Here is a 6496-nt window from a genome sequence, read left to right on the forward strand (position 1 = left end):
GGAAACGGTCCCAAATATTTAGAAGAACTTTGGAAAGATTAAAATGACATGTTTAGATTGTGGCAAATTAATTTCATGTGGACAGATGAGTGTTACTCTAATAAATACAGCATATGAACATCATCATAGTCGATGGTTGGTAGAGACATTTTGACTATATCCTGGACCTGCCCGTCCTCGCCCAAAATGGCGCCGGAATAAATGGGATTCTTAACTCCTTGTTGTGTACTGGTTGCAGAACCTTGAAATCACGAGATACGTATGCAGTTTTGAAGCACATGGCGGGCGGGGACTAGAATTGATTGAATATTTCGACATCCCTATTGATATTAAGTTCTGATGTGTTATTGATTACTGTACTATTGAAAGTTCGAATTAACGTCACCCATGGTACTTGCCCGCAAATGTATATCTAGATAATTTTATTGTAACTGGCCCTGTCGTATTTTAATTATAAAATGTACGTCCACCGATTCCGTAACTGTTAGACACCTTAGTTCTTGCAACCTAATGGCCCGCCCGTTACGTTCCTCTACAGTGTAAATGTCTACTCATCATATACGATTACAGTTTGCTCCGTGGCCGGCCCACGTGGTTATAGGCTCGTATTTGTATAATGAAATTTTCACAATAAAGGTTTTTAAAAGAAAACATGGTAGTAGTATATACATTGGTAAAGTTTTTAATAATAGTCATTGTTTTAGAATCATTAAAAGGCAAGTGAAATAAAGCAGACCAATTACATGAAGGGTAAAAGGTATAATACGAAGGAACGCAGTAAAGATAAATGGTCAAGGGCTGTTGTGTTTTCTATTCCTGCAACATAAAGTGATCGATAAGAATCTCATATTCAGGCGTATCGGCGACTAAGACAGCAGGTCGACCCTCTTTTGCTCAACGGCTCCGTCATGGGACGAAGAAACGCTCTTTTTCTCGAAAAAAGAATATATTTTACTTGCAGGACAGTTGTAAATTTTCCGGGAAAGTACATTAGCCTTGAACATTATAACATATATTTAAGAAAAAATAATGTTCGGAAGTAATAAAAAGCATAATTTTTAGGTCATATGACCAAGCCTTTCATCATTAGAATAAGAAAAGTAAAATGAACCAATGAAAAGTTTTATTAACAAGTCACATGACTTGTTATGCTTACGTTACGCGCTGCGCGCCCCGGATGACTTCCAGATGCGCTAACGCGGCGCGTCATATGACGCATTACGCGACAACGCAGGTCCAGAATATAGTCAAAATGTCTCCACCAACCAGCGGTCGGAACACAACCCCTTTCAGCAGGCTAAATAGTTCTGTTAAATGACAACAGAAGGGACAGGCAACAAGAACCATTAGTCAAAGAGGGGAGGGCTAGTTCTTCTCTACCGGGTTACATTGGGGCGCTACCGGAACTGATCGAATTGGTAGTCTACAGTGTTTCTGGATGTTTCAGACTGAAGCTGGGGTTAGCATGAGAGCAGCACCATTTCGTAGCTCCGTCGTGGCCATTCCGCAACCAATCATGGCAGCCGCTCTTTATCGTTATTTTGGGCGGGGTGGGTGGTGGAGCCGAGCTGTTTTGCAGCCATCATTGTGTGGAGTTCAGTTCATTTCACTAGTTTTGTATTTGTCATGAGGGGTTGTTCCTAATGTTTCTATTTTAGCGAGGTCAAAAAGAGATCCCATTAGTGGCCTACTGATTTTGCTCGATACCTTTTCTTTTTTTTTTACACGATTTTTCGTTATCTGCAAAGACTAAACAGAGTATTGCGACTCTGTGTTTGTTTGTAAATAGAGAATGAACCAAAGAGAACCAATTATAAAACAGTAAATACTTGGATAACAATCAATCAAATGGAGAGAGAAGCAGGCACGACGTATTACAACGGGGGCAAAGGCCTGCGTTAACTACCCTTCACTATGTGCAAAGAGAGAGTACTCCTAATAGAAATGAGGGGGGGGGCACCATTCAAAGCAGATCAGTGTGCATAAACACGAAAATGTTTTCACTTACCACGTACTTGACATTCGACAGCTTATGATATTTGCTATTAAAAAACCATTGAAATTCACTGAAAAAACCATAGGTTATAGACCATATATAGTTAGAATTAGCATTTACAAAACCTTGAAAATTCACTGAAAAAACCATAGGTTATAGACCATATATAGTTAGGAATTAGCATTTAAAAAACCTTATTTTACTCACACAAAACCATTGAAATTCCATATATAGTTAGTTGCACTAACTATATATCGCGCACCCGCAATCCACTGCTGATGATGTCACATATTACATCATTCATGACATGGTCAGTGACATCACTGATGACATCACTGATGACATCTCAAATGACATCACTGATGACATCACTGATGACATCTCATTTGACATCAATGACCACATCACTGATGATATCATTCATGTGACAATACAATGCATCTCCTCACATTTTAATATAACCTCTGTTTCACCCAGTGTTAAATACAGAGTATAATTTTTGAAACCATTGACACACCAATACTAGTTACTACATACGTACTCACTGATTCCTACGTCTACACACACATTCACTCATTCACCCATACAATCATTCATACATACAATCACTCGTCTTTACAACACTATCATATGCACTCATACACCTATACAGACACTCACACTCTGCCACTCATCCATGGAGTTACTCACACACCTAGTCAGTCCTGTAAAGAATCAATCACACTTCCATTTTCTTGTCTATACAGTTAAACATAGAGCACCTTACATTTTCAAACATATACTAACACATACTTACTTTCTTATACAATCATTGATACAAGTACACATTGATCTGCACAGAGTCACACACCTCCCAGCCAGCCACACACACACTCAGTCTCCCATACAAATACTTGGACAATCAATCAATAACCCATATAGTTAATCATATAGCTACTGATCAACACATGCAGCAGTTTACAGAACAACAGACATAATGATGCACAAATTAAGACAGGGTAGTCACTAACCCATGCACTCAGTGAGACACATTTAATCACTCACTCATACATTCAGTCATGCACCTACTAAATCCTTCGTCCAGACAGTTATACATCTACTCATTCTTCAATATGTAAAACATATTTAAACTTTACAGAAACACACAGTCACTGGATGATGTCATCAGTGATGTCATCAGTGATGTCATTTGAGATGTCATCAGTGATGTCATCAGTGATGTCACTGACCATGTCATGAATGATGTAATATGTGACATCATCAGCAGTGGATTGCGGGTGCGCGATATATAGTTAGTGCAACTAACTATATATGGAATTTCAATGGTTTTGTGTGAGTAAAATAAGGTTTTTTAAATGCTAATTCCTAACTATATATGGTCTATAACCTATGGTTTTTTCAGTGAATATATATATATATATATATATGTATCCCGAAGGCCCACGCATTCGAAGGAAGCACTCACAGCCAAGGCAAACCATTCGGTTTCAGTGTGCAAAAGAAAAAACGGCAATGATGTTTCCAGGCTTTATTAGCGTGATTTCTTTACTGCGACGCGTTTCGAGGCTCCAGCCTCATCATCAGGCAGTTAGTAAAATGTGGCATAGATTTCCGACCATGCACCTTTATTTATATTTGCATTAGTCTTTTTGGTGCTTGCTGGGATTTGTATCCTGGGAGAAAGTCATTATATTCCTTATTAGGTCCCATGCCACATCTTAATTTTTAATAATCACAAAGCTCCATTTAAAGTACCTTTAGTAGTCCCCTTGACATCAGCCGGTCCATGTGTTCTTGCGATGGCTGTGCTGACCGCAGTTTGGCAAAGTTCTATTACCGCGCAGCCCTTCTGGCGTTTGAAGCGGTGCAACCTTCCACGGCCGGACCGCCGTGTCACTTTATGTATCCCAAAGGCCCACGCATTCGAAGGAAGCACTCACAGCCAAGGCAAACCATTCGGTTTCAGTGTGCAAAAGAAAAACCGGCAATGATGTTTCCAGGCTTTATTAGCGTGATTTCTTTACTGCGACGCGTTTCGAGGCTCCAGCCTCATCATCAGGCAGTTAGTAAAATGTGGCATAGATTTCCACCCATGCACCTTTATTTATATTTGCATTAGTCTTTTTGGTGCATGCTGGGATTTGTATCCTGGGAGAAAGTAATTATATTCCTTAGTAGGTCCCATGCCACATCTTAATTTTTAATAATCACAAAGCTCCATTTAAAGTACCTTTAGTAGGCCCCTTGACATCAGCTGGTCCATGTGTTCTTGCGATGGCTGTGCTGACCGCAGTTTGGCAAAGTTCCATTACCGCGCAGCCCTTCTGGCATTTTGGCCACCACAAGTGTGGAAGGGTATGCTCAGATGTGAGTCCCTTGCTCACTGCACCATCAGGATTCAAGCAAGCTGGGCCGAAGATGGCTGTAATGCCAGAAACCGGTCCCCGGAAGCTTGTTTCCTTTCGAGTAAAGAACTGGCTTGGTAGTTTGGTCTGCCCTGTTCCCATGATGCACTGGGCCAGGGTCAGACTAATTTGCATGTAGCCAGGTTCTGAACAGGGATGGTGCAGTGAGCTAAAAAACGGTGATGGATCAAGCCCTGATCTTTTGACTGGGTAGGAGTGTTCTGCTTAATTCAGATACTCTGTCCATCACCACCCCCTTTTGAATCGTTTTGGCCACCACAAGTGTGGAAGGGTATGCTCAGATGTGAGTCCCTTGCTCACTGCACCATCAGGATTCAAGCAAGCCGGGCCGAAGACGGCTGTAATGCCAGAAACCGGTCCCCGGAAGCTTGTTTCCTTTCCAGTAAAGAATTGGCTTGGTAGTTTGGTCTGCCCTGTTCCCATGATGCACTGGGCCAGGGTCAGACTAATTTGCATGTAGCCAGGTTCTGAACTGGGATGGTGCAGTGAGCTAAAAAAAACGGTGATGGATCAAGCCCTGTTCTTTTGACTGGGTAGGAGTGTTCTGCTTAATTCAGATACTCTGTCCATCACCACCCCCTTTTGAATCATTTTGGCCACCACAAGTGTGGAAGGGTATGCTCAGATGTGAGTCCCTTGCTCACTGCACCATCAGGATTCAAGCAAGCCGGGCCGAAGACGGCTGTAATGCCAGAAACCGGTCCCCGGAAGCTTGTTTCCTTTCCAGTAAAAAATTGGCTTAGTAGTTTGGTCTGCCCTGTTCCCATGATGCACTGGGCCAGGGTCAGACTAATTTGCATGTAGCCAGGTTCTGAACTGGGATGGTGCAGTGAGCCAAAAAACGGTGATGGATCAAGCCCCGATCTTTTGACTGGGTAGGAGTGTTCTGCTTAATTCAGATATTCTGTCCATCACCACCCCCTTTTGAATCGTTTTGGCGACCACAAGTGTGGAAGGGTATGCTCAGATGTGAGTCCTTTCCTCACTGCACCATCAGGATTCAAGCAAGCCGGGCCGAAGACGGCTGTAATGCCAGAAACCGGTCCCCGGAAGCTTGTTTCCTTTCCAGTAAAGAATTGGCTTGGTAGTTTGGTCTGCCCTGTTCCCATGATGCACTGGGCCAGAGTCAGACTAATTTGCATGTAGCCAGGTTCTGAACTGGGATGGTGCAGTGAGCTAAAAAAACGGTGATGGATCAAGCCCTGATCTTTTGACTGGGTAGGAGTGTTCTGCTTAATTCAGATACTCTGTCCATCACCACCCCCTTTTGAATCATTTTGGCCACCACAAGTGTGGAAGGGTATGCTCAGATGTGAGTCCCTTGCTCACTGCACCATCAGGATTCAAGCAAGCCGGGCCGAAGACGGCTGTAATGCCAGAAACCGGTCCCCGGAATCTTGTTTCCTTTCCAGTAAAGAATAGGCTTTGTAGTTTGGTCTGCCCTGTTCCCATGATGCACTGGGCCAGGGTCAGACTAATTTGCATGTAGCCAGGTTCTGAACTGGGATGGTGCAGTGAGCTAAAAAACAGTGATGGATCAAGCCCTGATCTTTTGACTGGGTAGGAGTGTTCTGCTTAATTCAGATACTCTGTCCATCACCACCCCCTTTTGAATCGTTTTGGCCACCACAAGTGTGGAAGGGTATGCTCAGATGTGAGTCCCTTGCTCACTGCACCATCAGGATTCAAGCAAGCCGGGCCGAAGACGGCTGTAATGCAAGGAACCGGTCCCAGGAAGCTTGTTTCCTTTCCAGTAAAGAATTGGCTTGGTAGTTTGGTCTGCCCTGTTCCCATGATGCACTGGGCCAGGGTCAGACTAATTTGCATGTAGCCAGGTTCTGAACTGGGATGGTGCAGTGAGCTAAAAAACGGTGATGGATCAAGCCCTGATATTTTGACTGGGTAGGAGTGTTCTGCTTAATTCAGGTACTCTGTCCATCACCACCCCCTTTTGAATCGGTAGAACCGAGGCACAAGAAATCTGAGAAAAAAACGCGCAAAACACAAAAAGGGGGCAGGGTAGAAACACCATGACCCCCTAGGCCTGCTAAAGGGGTCCAACAAGAACCCCAGG

The sequence above is a fragment of the Lissotriton helveticus genome, chromosome 6 (assembly GCF_964261635.1).
Source record: "Lissotriton helveticus chromosome 6, aLisHel1.1, whole genome shotgun sequence".
Classification (NCBI taxonomy): Eukaryota; Metazoa; Chordata; class Amphibia; order Caudata; family Salamandridae; genus Lissotriton; species Lissotriton helveticus.